Here is a 15,315-nt window from a genome sequence, read left to right as displayed (position 1 = left end):
CCAGCCTCCTGCCTCCTGCCAAGCCTCGCCTCAAGTCTCTAGACACTAGCCTCAAGCCTGAAGACTCCAGCCTCGTCCTGCCTGCCTGCCAAGCCCCGCCCTTGCCTAGTTCTGGGGTCCGAGCCAGAGACAAGACCCAGGTACTGGGTCCTTGTCCAGTCTCTGGCTCGGACTCCAAGCCTGGGCTTCTAGCTCTCTTGTCCAGTCCTGTTCCAGGTTCCTGGTTTTCCTGTCCATGTCCTTGCCATCGCCCTGTATCCTACTCCTGTCCCTAGTACTTCAGTGTCTGTGTCTTGCACTTGGGTCCATTCCCAGCCACCTCCTTATGACAGATCCATCTTCCTGCTTGGAGAAAGTGACTGCTTTTGAGTCTGGTGGTGTTGGTATGGATGTCATGTAGCTCCTCCCTAATGGGAGCGGGACAAACTGTCCATGGGGAGGGTGGCTGGGATCATTTATGATATTACTGGCCCTTTTCTGGCACCTTTCTGTGTATATGTCATTGATGGTGGGTATGCTGGATGACGTGAGTATGGATGTGCAAAGTCCAGCTCTCAATTGCCTCTTCAGAAAGTAGAGGTGTTTATGAGGGTTGTGACTGCGTAGGATGTGTTCTTGGACCAAGTGTTTGATGTGGTCTCCCAGGAGTTTGAAACTGCTTGCAGTTTCCACTGCTGTGCCACCAGTGTCAATGAGATGTACGAGTTCTGCTGAAATTGATCATCTTCTTTGTCTTGCTGACATTTCAGAAGAGGTTATTCACCAAGCAACAGTCTCGACCTCTTCCAATTCCTCTCTGTAGGCTGCCTCAGCACTGTTGGTGATGGGCCCCACCTCGGTCATGTAAGGTGTTCCCTCTGAACTTAAATCTATGTACTCTTGTGCTTAATTCCCCAAAACATTGAAAAAATACTGAGTGCATTCATCCTATACTATCCCTTCATGGTGCTGATAACCTGTCTGTTATCAGCACCAACCTGACTAACCTCTCCCTATAACTCAGTCCCTTAAGTCCTGGCAACTTGTAAATCTTGCCAGTAACTGCATTCTTTCCAGTTTAATAATATCTTTCCAACAGCAGGGCAAACAACATTGAACATTATACACCAAGTGTGACCATTGCAACATCCCGTACAACCACACTCTGGCCTCCCAACTGTTCTACTCATTGCTGTGACTGATGAAGTCCAATGTGCCAAAAGCCGCCTTTACCACCCAGTCTCCCTGTGACTCCACTTTCAGTTAAGCTTGTACTTGCACTCCAAGGTACCTCTCTTCACCATCACTCCATATTCATGTGAAAATTCGACCTAGATTTGATCCTGCAAAATGCAATGCCTTGCATTTATCCAAATTAAACTCAATTTGACACTCCTCATCTCACTTCCCCAGCTGATCGACCTGCCCCTGCAATTGTTAATGATATTCTTCATTATTTACTATTGATCATGTCTTGTATGTTCTTATTCAAATTGTTGATATGGATGACAAACGTCAATGGGTCCAGCACTATCCCTCGAGGCACAGCATTAATCATAAGAAACCAGACCGAGAAACTATCCTGAAATATCCTGTGAGTGCCCATGGTCAATATGGGCTATTATACAGTTCTCCCATTCTCAGCTGTGTTTGTTGCACATCAAGCAAACCTTCATGAGTGCAATGCTGAGAATGGGTCAAAATTCAATGCTCTGAAATAGTTCATACATCGACATAACTTCTTCGATGTTGATCAAACTAGAGCAAATTCTATTCTTGGTGTTGGGAACAGGAAGTGTGGCTGCCCTTTACCGGGTGACCTTGTTTTGGTCCAAAATTTCATCTATGAACATGGATATGCTATGGTTTCCAAAACCTGGTCTCAACACTGTCATTTTTTAGACAAGCCCAGGATTAGCTGTTAACTCTAATAAAGCCCAACAGGGTGTAGTTGAATAGAAGAAGGGAATTTTCCACCACTGCCCAAAGTTAAAACACTCAGCTTTAATCTTTGTGTGCTTCAATTTTCCCTCTTTCTCTGAGAGCATCAGGAGCATCAGTCTCACTGACCCAGTGACCCCTCTTCCCATGGGAATCCAGACAGTGGGTGTGGCAGACAAGAGCAAGTGAACCCATTTGGCCCAGTGCTGCCCTCCTCACACAGCCAGCAATCAGGGTCACTGACAGAGAGCAGGAGTGTGGATGTCCCGGCTGAGCTTTAACTTGTAATCTGAAGCAGGGAAGCTGGTTGTAGTTACTGCAATCAATTGATCCATTCTGAAACAGGTAGCACACACGGATGTTGTTGGTCTGTACATCTCAATAAATGATTATTGCATAGACATATGTTGTTATGTAAGTCTACACACTCAGTGATGGCTGTCATCAATGACATACATCTCCCTTAAATCCATTGTCCTATTTATTGCATTCAGTTCTGGTCATCCCAATATAGGAAGGATGGGGAGGGTACAGAGAGGGTGCAGAAGAGGTTTACCAGGATGCTGCATAAAGTTTACGGCAGGTGGGATAAGGAGGGATTGAATAACTCTGATATATTTTCCCATGGTAAAAGTGTCTGATACTCAAGGGCATTCATTTAAGTTGAAGGGGCTAAGTTGAATGGAGATTTGCAGGGCATATGCTTCCACAAAGAATTGTGAATGCCTAGAATATACTGCCAGAGTTCGTAGTGGAGGCAAATATGCACCATTTCTGTTTCTTTCCTATCATCACAGAATCTAAATATCTCCATTTTTTTTCTACTTGAGATATGATGGATTCACTGATTTATGACCTGGGTTTGCATTATCCAGTAGGTGATCATTGACAAATGTCAATGATGCAGTGTGCTGGAGCTTCATTCAGGAGAATTGTCCCACTGGAGAATTATTTCATTACCTTCCACCAGTCTTTGACATCTGAATGACCTTGCAGCACAAAATAGCTTTAAGAACTGCTACTATAATCCTTTAAATAAGTTTTCCTCCAAAAGAAGGAAATCAAGGGGCTAAAACCAAATTATAGACTGCACCAGGAACTGATCTTCAGAATTTTCCATTTTGTAATCAAACAGAGCTCTAGTCAGTCAAAATGTATACCAAGCTTCAGAAGGAATATTTGGAATATCAAAGCATTGGACCTATATATAAAAAAATACAGAGGCAGGGGGATGAAGAGAATGACAAGAGGTTTATGTGAAAATTATAAAAATTTTGCATGTCTTTATGACAAGGCAGTTGGGGGCATGGCAAATGCACTGAAGAATTACAAGTAGAAAGCTAAAAGAGCAGACAGAGAAATAGAGATAGAGGCACATGACACAAATAGTCAGAATTTTAAATTAGAGACAAGGTATTAAATTAGGGCAAGTAGAGTTGGACAATTAATCAGTGGATCCTGATGGGGCATCTCAATTGTATCAATGGAAGTGATGTATGTAATGCTGGCAAGGACAGAATTTGTTGCCCTTCTTTATTAAGAGAAGGCATTCCTGATGGGCTGCCTTCTCAACCGTCCAAAATTTGTATCATGTATATACTTGTACAGTGATGTTGGGCTGGAGTTTCCAGTATCTATAGCTGAGATGACAAAGAAACTGTTCAGGATAATGAGTGACATTGGGTATAACCAGCTGTGTAGTCTGTTCTCAGCAGTCTGTTCCAGAGTGGGTTAGAATAAATCTGCTGTTATTTCTCTGCCTCACTGACTCTCCAATTGTTGTCCCACAATTGATCAGATCATAGTTTGGTCTGCAACTGCTTTTGGCAAAATGATACAGAGTAGAACTGAGTCACCAGTCCCAGAGCTGCCGTGGTTCCCCCTTATTCCCATTTACTTCCTACAGAAGCAGTGGGCTATGCATTGGGAGGATAGACACTAGGATGCTAAGGTAGCCTGAGACGCATTTCAGACAGTGCTGATATCTCACAGCTTCAGCGACCTGGATCTGGTTCTGAGCTTGTCCATTTGAAATTTGTATGTTCTCTCTGTGACCACTGAGTTTTCCACTGAGCTTCTGCTTTCCTTGTACAGTGCAGATATGCTACTGTAAATTGCACCTTATTGCAAAGAAGCAACGAAAGAATCAAAGGACATTTGATGGCATGTGTGAGTAAAATGGAACTGGCATCAATGGGGTTACTCTATTGGGAGGGCATATGGACCTAATGGGCTGAATAGCCTCATTAGGTGTTTACTTAAATAAAAATTCCACAGTTTCTGCTGTAATATTTGATCACTGGCATCCTTTCAGTGTGAAATTATGACAAATGATAACTATTTTCCTCCTGTAGAGATGCTGAGATATGAACTGAGAAGAAGCTGGTGTGAGATTTCTCTGATGGGATTGATGGGTCTTGACCATTGCATCACGGTTATTGGTTGAATATGTTTTTCCCTCAGGAACCTCGGGCAGCAATGTCTGTGTTGTGGCAAATCAAACCTGGGATCCCAATCCACACAATGAATGAGGGAGCACTCAGAAAGGAAAACCCTTCCTCCAGGCGATGATGCAGCCTAACTTGGATTCAGTATTGTAGATATTAAATCATCTGGACAGCTCCTGACAACTCCACTAAAGATGGAGTCATTTAATTCTTTTACTTGTGATGGAAGGAAGATTCTACACATTATTGCCAATCAGATCTGAGCTGGCACTGAGCTGCCTATCTATGGAACAAAGATAGAATGGCTCAGAATGGTCCAAAGGATGGCAATGATGAAGTGAGGTCCAGTGTTGCTCAGTAAGGTGAGGTCTTACAGTCAGTGATGTGTCATGATAGCAAGTAGGTAGATTTCCTTATGAACATTGATTTAGGAGAGGAAGTAGATTGCTCAGCCCTTTGAACCTGCTCTGCCATTCAATCACATTATGGCTGATCTTGCTGTAACCTTAAAGCCCCATTACTCCATGTTCCAATAACTTTTCACCCTCTTACCAATTTTACAATGTGATTTGATTCTGCTTCCACAGCCTCGGAGAAAATGAGTTCCCAAGGTTTGTGGTTCTCTGACAGAGAAGCAAATATTGATTCACATCTGTCCTAAATAGCCAGCCCCTGAATTTTTAAACACTAACACATTGTTCTAGATGCTCCTACACGAGGAAACATCCTGTCCATAGTCACCCAGACGAGATCCCTCCAGAGATGATGATCCTATTTCCCTTTCAGCCTTAAAAATTCTGGTGGATACAGGCCTCACTTTCCCTCACAAGATGACCTACACATCAGAGTACTGAATCCACTAAAAGGGGAGAAATGAGAGAGAAATGAGTGTTCCTGCTTCCAGCTAGCCAGCTGATGATGTAATAGCATCTGTACCGGACTTCAAGGTGAGTGGACTCTGGTTTGAATCCAGCCGGCTCCTTGCACACTTTACATCCGTGCTGCATTGAGCTTCGAGCTAGCAACTTGGCCTCATTAAAAACAGGCAAATGCTAAAGAAACTGCGAAGAGTATTTTCAGTACAGCAGATGAGATCTCACCAGTCCTCCTTTCAACAGAAACACAGATTGCTGTATTCAGATAAGCTACCTGGACCTGATAGATAAGACACCTGGACCAGATGGACGACAACCCAGGTTTCTGAAGGAGGTAGGTGAGAAGATCATTGAGTTGAGGCATTAGTAGTAATCCTTCAAGAATCATTGGAAATGTAATGGTTTTGGAAGACCGGAAAATTACAAATGTTACTCCACTAAGCAGGATGCAAATAACAGGAAATTATAGGCCAGTCAATCTGACTTTAGAGATTGGGAAGATGTTACAGTCCATTATTAAATATGAGTTTCGGGTACTTGGAGACACTTGATTAAATAGACCAAAGTCAGCATGGTTTCCTAAAAGGGAAATCTTGCCTGTGAAATCTGTTCAAATTCTTTGAAGAAATAACAGGTAGGATGGACAAGAGAGAGTGATGGAAAGTTTTTCAGTTGGATTTTCAGAAGAGTTCAAGAAGGTGCCGCACATGAGGCTGATAAACAACATAAGATCCCATAGTATTACAGGACAGATACTAGCATGGACAGAACTTTGGTACACTGGCAGAAGACAAAGAGGGAGAATAAAGGGCACCTTTAGTGGCTGACTGCTGGTGACCAGTGTTGTTCTGCAGGATTCAGTGTTGGGACCACATCTTTTCACATTATATGTCAATGCTTTAGAAGATGGAATAGATAGCTTTATAGCCAAGTTTGTAGATGATACAATAATAGGTGGAGGGGCAGTTGCGGTTGAGGATGCATACAGTATGGAGAAGGACTGGGACAGATTAGGAGAATGGGCAAAGAAGTAACAGATGGAATACAGTTCAGGGATGTATATGGTCATACACTTCTGTGGACTATTTTCCTAACAGGGAACAAATTCAGAATTTAGATGTGCAAAGAGACCTGGGATCTTAGAACAGGAATCCCAAAAGATTAACTTGTAGGTTGTAATGCTGTGGCTTTATAAGACATTGGTCATACTGCAAGAGGAATATTGTGAGCAGTTTAGTGTCCTTTATCCAGAAAATTATATGCTGACATTGGAGGGGGTGCGGTTCATGAGAATAATCTCAAGAATGAATGGGTTGACATATGATTCATGTTTGACGGGTCTGGACCTCTACTTGCTGGAGTTTTGAGGAATGGAGGTGGTGTGTGTGTGTGTGTGTGTGTGTGTGTGTGTGTGTAAAATCTCATTGAAACCTGTTGAATGTTGAAAATCCCAGGAGCCAGGAAAATTGCAGTTACGATTATGTTCATTTAAACATAGAAACATAGAAAATATGTGCAGGAGTAGGCCATTCAGCCCTTTGAGCCTGCACCACCATTCAGTATGATCATGGCTGATCATCCAACTTAGAACCCTGTACCAGCCTTCCCTCCATACCCCCGATCCCTTTAGCCACAAGGGCCATATCTAACTCCCTCTTAAATATAGCCAATGAACTAGCCTCAACTGTTTCCTGTGGCAGAGAATTCCACAGATTCACCACTCTCTGTGTGAAGAAGTTTTTCCTATTCTTGGTCCTAAAAGCCTTTCCCTTTATCCTTAAACTCTGACCCCTCATTCTGGACTTTCCCAACATTGGGAACAATCTTCCTGCATATAGCCTGTCCAATCCCTTTAGGATTTTATATGTTTCAATGAGATCCCCCCTCAATCTTCTAAATTCCAATGAGTATAAGCCTGGTTCATCCAGTCTTTCATCATATGAAAGTCCTGCCATCCCAGGAATCAATCTGGTGAACCTTCATTGTACGCCTTCTATGGCAAGGATGTCTTTCCTCAGATTAGGGGACCAAAATTGCACACAATACTCCAGGAGTCGTCTTACTAAGGCCTTGTACAACTGCAGTAGTACCTCCCTGCTCCTGTACTCGAATCCTCTTGCTATAAATGCCGGCATACCATTCGCCTTTTTCACCGCCTGCTGTACCTGCATGCCCACTTTCAATGACTGGTGTATAATGACACCCAGGTCGCGTTGCACCTCCCCTTTTCATAATTGGCCACCATTCAGATAATAATCTGTTTTCCTGTTTTTGCCACCAAAGTGGATAACTTCACATTTATCCACATTAAATTGCATCTGCCATGAATTTGCCCACTCACCCAACCTATCCAAGTCACCCTGCATCCTCTTAGCATCCTCCTCACTGCTAACACTGCCACCCAGCTTTGTGTCATCTGCAAACTTGGAGATGCTGCATTTAATTCCCTCATCCAAGTCATTAATATATATTGTAAACAACTGGGGTCCCAGCACTGAGCCTTGCGGTACCCCACTAGTCACTGCCTGCCATTCTGAAAAGGTCCCATTAATTCCCACTCTTTGCTTCCTGTCTGCCAACCAATTCTCTATCCCCGTCAATACCTTACCCCCAATACTGTGTGCTTTAAATTTGCACACTAATCTCCTGTGTGGGACCTTGTCAAAAGCCTTTTGAAAATCCAAATATACCACATCCAATAATTCTATAGTTCTCCCCTATCCAGTCTACTAGTTACATCCTCAAAAAATTCTATGAGATTCATCAGACATGATTTTCCTTTCACAAATCCATGCTGACTTTGTCCGATGTTTTCACCGTTTTCCAAATGTGCTGTTATCACATCTTTGATAACTGACTCTAGCAGTTTCCCCACCACCAAAGTTAGGCTAACTGGTCTATAATTCTCTGGTTTCTCTCTCCCTCCTTTTTTAAAAAGTGGGGTTACATTAGCCACCCTCCAATCCTCAGGAACAGTCCAGAATCTAAAGAGTTTTGAAAAATTATCGCTAATGCATCCACTATTTCTTGAGCTACTTCCTTAAGCACTCTGGGATGCAGACCATCTGGCCCTGGGGATTTACCTGTCTTTAATCCCTTCAATTTACCTAACACCACTTCCCTACTGACATGTATTTCCCTCAGTTCCTCCATCTCACCAGACCCTCTGTCCCCATGTCCTTGCCCCCCATAATCAATTCACCTGTTTCTGTCTGTCGGCATTCTACATTTGTCTTAACCAATCTTTTTCTTTTCGCATATCTATAAAAGCTTTTACAGTCAGTTTTTATATTCCCTGCCAGTTTTCTCTCATAAACTTTTATCCCCTTCCTAATTAAGCCCTTTGTCCCCCTCTGCTGAACTCTGAATTTCTCCCAGTCCTCAGGTGAGCCACTTTTTCTGGCTAATTTGTATGCTTCTTCTTTGGAATTGATACTATCCCTAATTTCCCTTGTCAGCCACGGGTGCACTACCTTCCTTGATTTATTCTTTTGCCAAACTGGGATGAACAATTGTTGTAGTTCATCCATGCGATCTTTAAATGCTTGCCATTGCATATCCACCGTCAACCCTTTAAGTGTCATTTGCCAGCCTATCTTAACTAATTCACGTCTCATACCTTCAAAGTTACCCTTACTTAAGTTCAGAACCTTTGTTTCTGAATTAACTATGTCACTCTCCATCTTAATGAAGAATTCCACCATATTATGGTCACTCTTACCCAAGGGGCCTCTCACGATTTCCTGTATTAACCTTCCCAAAACCAACTGTTTCGTTCTAATTTTACATCGCAGCCTTCCAGTCAACCCATCACCCTGACCCTGATTCTCAGCAATGGAACTTCCTTCCCTTCTTTGTTGATATTCGGTGTCCTAGGCTGCCGCACAGATTTCCTAAATTTCACCAAGCCAGGTCACGAACCAGAGCCGAGAGACGAATCTCCTCCCTCTTCGCTCTTCCCACTCAGTGTCAGAATTGGAAAAACACGAAAGATGACGAAAGCACACACGGGAATCGTTCCTGCACTGAACATATTTATTGGTAATTAGTAACCGTCGGTCAGTCTGATCCTGATGACGAATCACAAAACATTTATTAATCATTCTAATTAATCCAACACCGGTGCAAGAGAAAACCAAATACCGCCTGAAATGTCCAGAAGACAAGTAACTGTCCACTCTATCACCGTGAACCCTCTCAGTCGGAACAAGATCAAAATCAGCCTCGGGTACAAATATTCCAACATCGAAGTGGAAACTACAGAGAGCGGAACAGAAGGGAAGTACAGTGAAGAGCGAGTGAGAGAGGTAGAGGTGAAAGATACAAGGTCATGATCTCCCGTTAATCGGGAACAAACAAGGCCGAAGCCGCGCTCTGTTTAGCAGCTGGACTGTGTGACTGTTGCAGATATTGTCGAGGCTGCTCCTTGTTGAACTGAGCAGGAGTACCTCTTCCCACTGCTCCAGTCTGCGCCGGGCACCGTCAGGTAGCTGCTGAGACTGAAGGTTTTGTCCGCGTTCTGAGTCATCCCGCTGGTTTGCACCTCACTGCTCGTCGGACTGTCGTTCACTGTCCAGCTGACGACAGGGAAGCCGATCGACAATTTACTGACCAGGCAAACTAAGGTGCCCGATCCTTTAGCGGAGATCTCCTCGGCTGACGGCCCAAGTAAGGGTCTGGGAGCTGCCGATCTGCAACGGGAACAAGAGAAAACGTGTTTCAAGTCACAGACGAGCTCTTGTCTCTTCACAGATTGACAGAAGCGTAATTAAAAGGTTTCAACTTCATTGAGTTGAGCCCAGAGTCTCAGCAAGGGACAAGACAGTGCCCATGGAGGACGGTGCATGAAGGTCAACACGGAAAAACTAGAAATCTACTGCAACCGGTGAGGCTGTTAGTCTCTGAGTCATTCACGGAGTTGAGAGACACACTGGCATCAAAGCGCCCCAGAGTAGTTTAATGTGCCCACTCTCGATGCCATCAGTGACACATTCCTCCTCTTCCCTCCGGCCCTCCCACCCATCATTAATGAGAATATATATGTTACAATCTGCTCTGCCCCAGTGGGCGAGGACACTAAATGCGCGGTCCTGAGCTCCATGGAGCGGGTCAGGGTAAGACCGCTCTGTGATCTGTGATAATGTCGAACGATTCGGCTCCCACTCACATGGGGGCGGGAGGCTGGATTCTCCGCAGAATCGGAGCACCGGCCATAGTCGGTGTAGTGACCGGGATCGATGAGCAACGGTTCCTGGGACGGAGCAGCTCTCACGTGAATCGGTGGCAGGAGAGAGAAGGCAAGGGCTGGCAGTGGGAGAGGGTCCTTTAACGGATGGGTGCTGGAGGAGAGTTCCACCCTCACAGGGAGGGCAGGACGTTTCGCTGGAAAGTTCGAATTAATAACTTGAAACTTGTCGTTCTGCTGTGTTGACAACTATGGGCTGTCTTCAGCCGGCAATGCCCGTGTCTCCACTGAAAACCTTGGCCCCACTTTAGGAAGATGGATCCCTTCAAGTTCGTTCCAATTAAACCAACACAAAAACAGACAAACTAAAACTAGAGCAGAAGTAAAACGAATGAACAGAAAGTTTGTCCGAATCATGGTTTATCCGAAAATACAACGGAAAAGAGAAATGCTTCATTAAAATACGGAAACAATTCACCGAACCCAACTCTATCGAGTAAAACTGACGTTGTACACGAACTTGATTAGATTGTAAATCAACATTTTCATTGTAAAGTTCGCTAGGAAATTATAATTTAAAACGTCCTAATTGACAGGTGACCGTAATAATGCCGTGGTCACCGCAGGAAATATTTATCGGACGCTTACCTGTAACAAAGAGCTTGGTCCCTGGGCCGAACACCAACACCAACACAGTGTGAAATTCCGGGCTTCAGGCCATACAATTACCCAGAACCCTGTAATCAGGCAGAAAACACGGCCACACGTTCCCGTGTCAGCATGAAACCAGATTTCACGCGTCCCGACCGTCCCGATCTGAGAGGCTGGAGTGGGTGAATTCACAGCCACATCTCCAGACTGACATTAAACGACATCAAACACTCGACAGTGAGCGACGGGATTCGGAAGCTTTCTAAATATCACAAGATTGACATTGGAAAATACTGTCTAAAAGGTAAAATTAAAATGAATTTATGAAGAGTGAATAATGAGAATGTTTTCATTCGATATAAAGATATGAAGTGTATCATGTTTCCGACCCCAGTGTTTGTTTTACCCTCTCTCACTGTGACAAGTCGCTACTACCCGTTGAAAACATCTTTGCGCAGTAATAGATGGCAGCGTCATTCATCTCCACGTTTTTTTATGTTTAACTGGTAAACGGTGCCGGTGCTGTTGACTGTCGACGTGAAACGGTCGCTGCTAAACCCAGGCCCGTAGGTCGGGGCGCCGAGCGATTGATGGTAGTACAGGATCCATTGTGGGGCTTTTCCCGGTGTCTGCTTGTACCATTTTACATCGAAGCTGTCCTTCGTTCTGATGTTACAATTCAGCGTGGCCGTGGCTCCTGGACTCACCGACACGGTCGGAGGCTGAGTCAGATTCTGGGACTCTCCAGCTGTCAAAATCAGAAATTCAACTTTAACTATTGACTCTTTAATGTGATCCCAAGACCCACCTCAGCAACCACTGCCTGTACTTACAGCCCAGCCACACTGCCAGAGACCAGAAAAAGCACAGCGTCCGCATCGTTGCTGCCCGTCAGCTTCCTGCCTCCTGTCTGTCGGTGGATCTGTGACTGACTGGCCGCCGCTGCCAATGGAGCCCAGTTACAGAGCCATTCACACCGGGGAGGGATTCGATGCAAATCAGAGTGACTGACACTGACCAACCAGAGCGGGGATCGGAAACCCTCCCATATGCTGTCACGTACCATCGGATTGAGGCGGCGACATTGTTAGCAACTGACTGATCCGTTAAAAACAATTTGTGAATGAAAAAGTCATTCATTGTCTGACATTTCCCAAACTCTGCCTTCATTTCCCTGATTCCTACCTTCGGTCCACAGATGCCCCTCACAACTCCAGTGACAACAGGGCAGGACAGAGCAGGCTGTAGAAGGATCTTGGCCCGAGAAGTCGACTGGACTGTTTTCCATTGATGCTGCTTGGCCTGCTGAGTTCCTCCAGCATTTCGTGTGTGTTGCTTGGATTTCCAGCATCTGCAGATCTTATCTGCTTTGTGATAGAGCAGTGCAGGCTTCCTGTTCCCACATCAGTCATTCAGTCATGGAGTTCAAACCCACTTTGGCAGTTTGAGGGTTTGAATTCGTTCTAACTGTGAAGATTTAGATCAGTGCGGAAAGTATTGACTATGAATGTAAGAATTGAAAGGTTTATTCTTGTAAATGCTTTTTTTCAGTGTGAATAACGTTTATTTTAATGTGAAATGTAACCTATATGACCCCAGTTTAGCGTTGTCCCGCTACTGGAGAGGGAGAAGCCGGACTGGGTGTGGAAGCCCCTCAATTATTGTCGCAGTGTATCACCGAGGGGCCCGTGAGCGGCAACAGTCCTATTAGCTTTAAGGAATGTAAAGGACAGTACTGAAAGCATTGGCCATGAATGTAAGAATCAAATAGCATTACACTTAATTTTTGCAAATACTTTTTATTATGAATAAAGTTGATTTTGATGTAAAATAGCCTATATGACAGAACGCGCCGGTATAGCCCAATAGCGGAGAGAATACCTGCCCCTGGACAACGGGAAGTGGGGACCATTGGCGTTGCTCTGGTATTTGCCAAGGCTCTACAAAACTGGAACAAGAGGAACGAAGTAAATTGCCATCACAATGAAACTCTAATTAGCGGGAACGTGCATATTTACGAGCACGATTGACGAACCTGTTCCGCAGCCCGCCTTTGAGGACGCGCAGTCCCTGCGGCAGAGCCCGTGATTGTGACATGTTCTACAGAAAGGGCACAGGCAGCACAGCCTCCCGGAATTTGCTGTCCTCCGTCCCCAGACGACAGCAAGCGGGAGAGTCCGGACCAAACAATGACCTGGAGGAGCTGACTGGCTCCATCCATTCTTTCGAATCGAATAAAAATCTCAGAACCGATAGCTTACGATACTCGGCTCCGAGGGACCTGCTGGAAATGCACAATGCTATGCTTGTAACTGGCGCATGTCTGACTCCATGAAAAAAAAACGGCATCCGTTTTTTATAACAAAAATGGGCATCCAGAGTTTATACGCAAACAACAGGAATTCTGCAGATGCTGGAAATTCAAGCAACATACATCAAAGTTGCTGGTGAACGCAGCAGGCCAGGCAGCATCTATAGGAAGAGGCGCAGTCGACGTTTCAGGCCGAGACCCTAGCTGACCTGCTAGAAAATTTTACTTTCAAACTTTCCACGTTTAAACATTGATCAAAAGCAAAATACAGCATAAGCTATTCTGACGGTGTCCGCTGGAGAGAGAAACAGAGTTTAAATATCTGACTTCCATCAGAGACAATGATGTCTTTTTTTTATATTTAGTAGGTCAGTTGAGTTGAAGCCAGCAATCAATCTGGCTATTTGAAATAACGTAAGTATTGTGTACACATTTACCTAATGGGAACTGATTTCTAAACAGAGCTTTCTGATGAAACTGAAAAGCTTGGGAATGTAGATATTAAGAAAGAAGATGTGCTGGAGCTTTTGGAAAGCATCGAGTAGGATAAGTCACCAGGACCGGACGAGATGTAACCCACGCTAATGTGGGAGTCGAAGAAAGAGATTGCTGAGCCTCTGACGATGATCTTTGCATCATCAATGGGGACGGGAGAAGTTCCGGAGGATTGGAGGGTTGCAGGCATTGTTCCATTATTCATGAAAGGGATAGAGATAGCCCAGGAAATTATAGACCCGTGAACCTTACTTCAGTGGTTGGGAAGTTGATGGAGAAGATCCTGCAAGGCAGGATTTATGAACATTTGGAGAAGCATAATATGATGAGGAATGGTCAGTATGGCTTTGTGAAAGGCATGTCGTGCCTTATGAATTTTTTGAGGATGTGTCTAAACACATTGAAGAAGGTCGAGCAGTAGATGTAGTGCATACAGATTTCAGCAAGGCATTTGACAAAGTACCCCATGCAAGGCTTATTGAGGAGGTAAGGAGGCATGGGATCCAAGGGGATATTGCTTTGTGGATCCAGAAGTGGTTTGCCCACAGAAGGCAAAGAGTGGTTGTAGACGGGTCATATTCTGCATGGAGGATGGTGACCAGTGGTGTGCCTCAAGGATCTGTTCTGGGACCCCTACTCTTTGTGATTCTTATAAATGATCTGGATGAGGAAGTGGAGGGATGTGTTAGTAAATTCGCTGATGACACAAAGGTTGGGGGTGTTGTGGATAATGTGCTGGGCTGTCAGAAGTTACAGTTGGACATTGATATGATGCAAAACTGGGCTGAGAAGTGGCAGATGGAGTTCAACCAAGATCATGTCTGACGAATCTCATAGAATTTTTTGAGGATGTAACTAGTAGAGTGGATAGGGGAGAACCAGTGGATGTGGTATATTTGGATTTTCAAAAGGCTTTTGACAAGGTCCCACACAGGAGATTAGTGTGCAAACTTAAAGCACACGGTATTGGGGGTAAGGTATTGGTGTGGGTGGAGAATTGGTTAGCAGACAGGAAGCAAAGTGTGGGAATAAACGGGACCTTTTCAGAATGGCAGGCGGTGACTAGTGGGGTACCGCAAGGCTCAGTGCTGGGACCCCAGTTGTTTACAATATATATTAATGACTTGGATGAGGGAATTAAATGCAGCATCTCCAAGTTTGCGGATGACACGAAGCTGGGTGGCAGTGTTAGCTGTGAGGAGGATGCTAAGAGGATGCAGGGTGACTTGGATAGGTTGGGTGAGTGGGCAAACTCATGGCAGATGCAATTTAATGTGGATAAATGTGAAGTTATCCACTTTGGTGGCAAAAATAGGAAAACAGATTATTATCTGAATGGTGGCCGATTAGGAAAAGGGGAGGTGCAACGAGACCTGGGTGTCATTATACACCAGTCATTGAAAGTGGGCATGCAGGTACAGCAGGCGGTGA

At 44.5% G+C, this 15,315-nt stretch overlaps 1 pseudogene; it reads right to left on the bottom strand.

Moving 5' to 3' along the window:
• Nucleotides 1-12,010, bottom strand: part of LOC134337199 (immunoglobulin lambda-1 light chain-like) — a 52,203-nt pseudogene extending 40,193 nt beyond the window's left edge.
• Between the last annotated feature and the right edge of the window lie 3,305 nt (nt 12,011-15,315).

Source organism: Mobula hypostoma, chromosome 24, assembly GCF_963921235.1.
Source record: "Mobula hypostoma chromosome 24, sMobHyp1.1, whole genome shotgun sequence".
In the NCBI taxonomy this organism is placed as follows: Eukaryota; Metazoa; Chordata; class Chondrichthyes; order Myliobatiformes; family Myliobatidae; genus Mobula; species Mobula hypostoma.
Note: the sequence above shows the minus strand (reverse complement) of the source record. Positions and strands in the feature narration are given on the sequence as shown.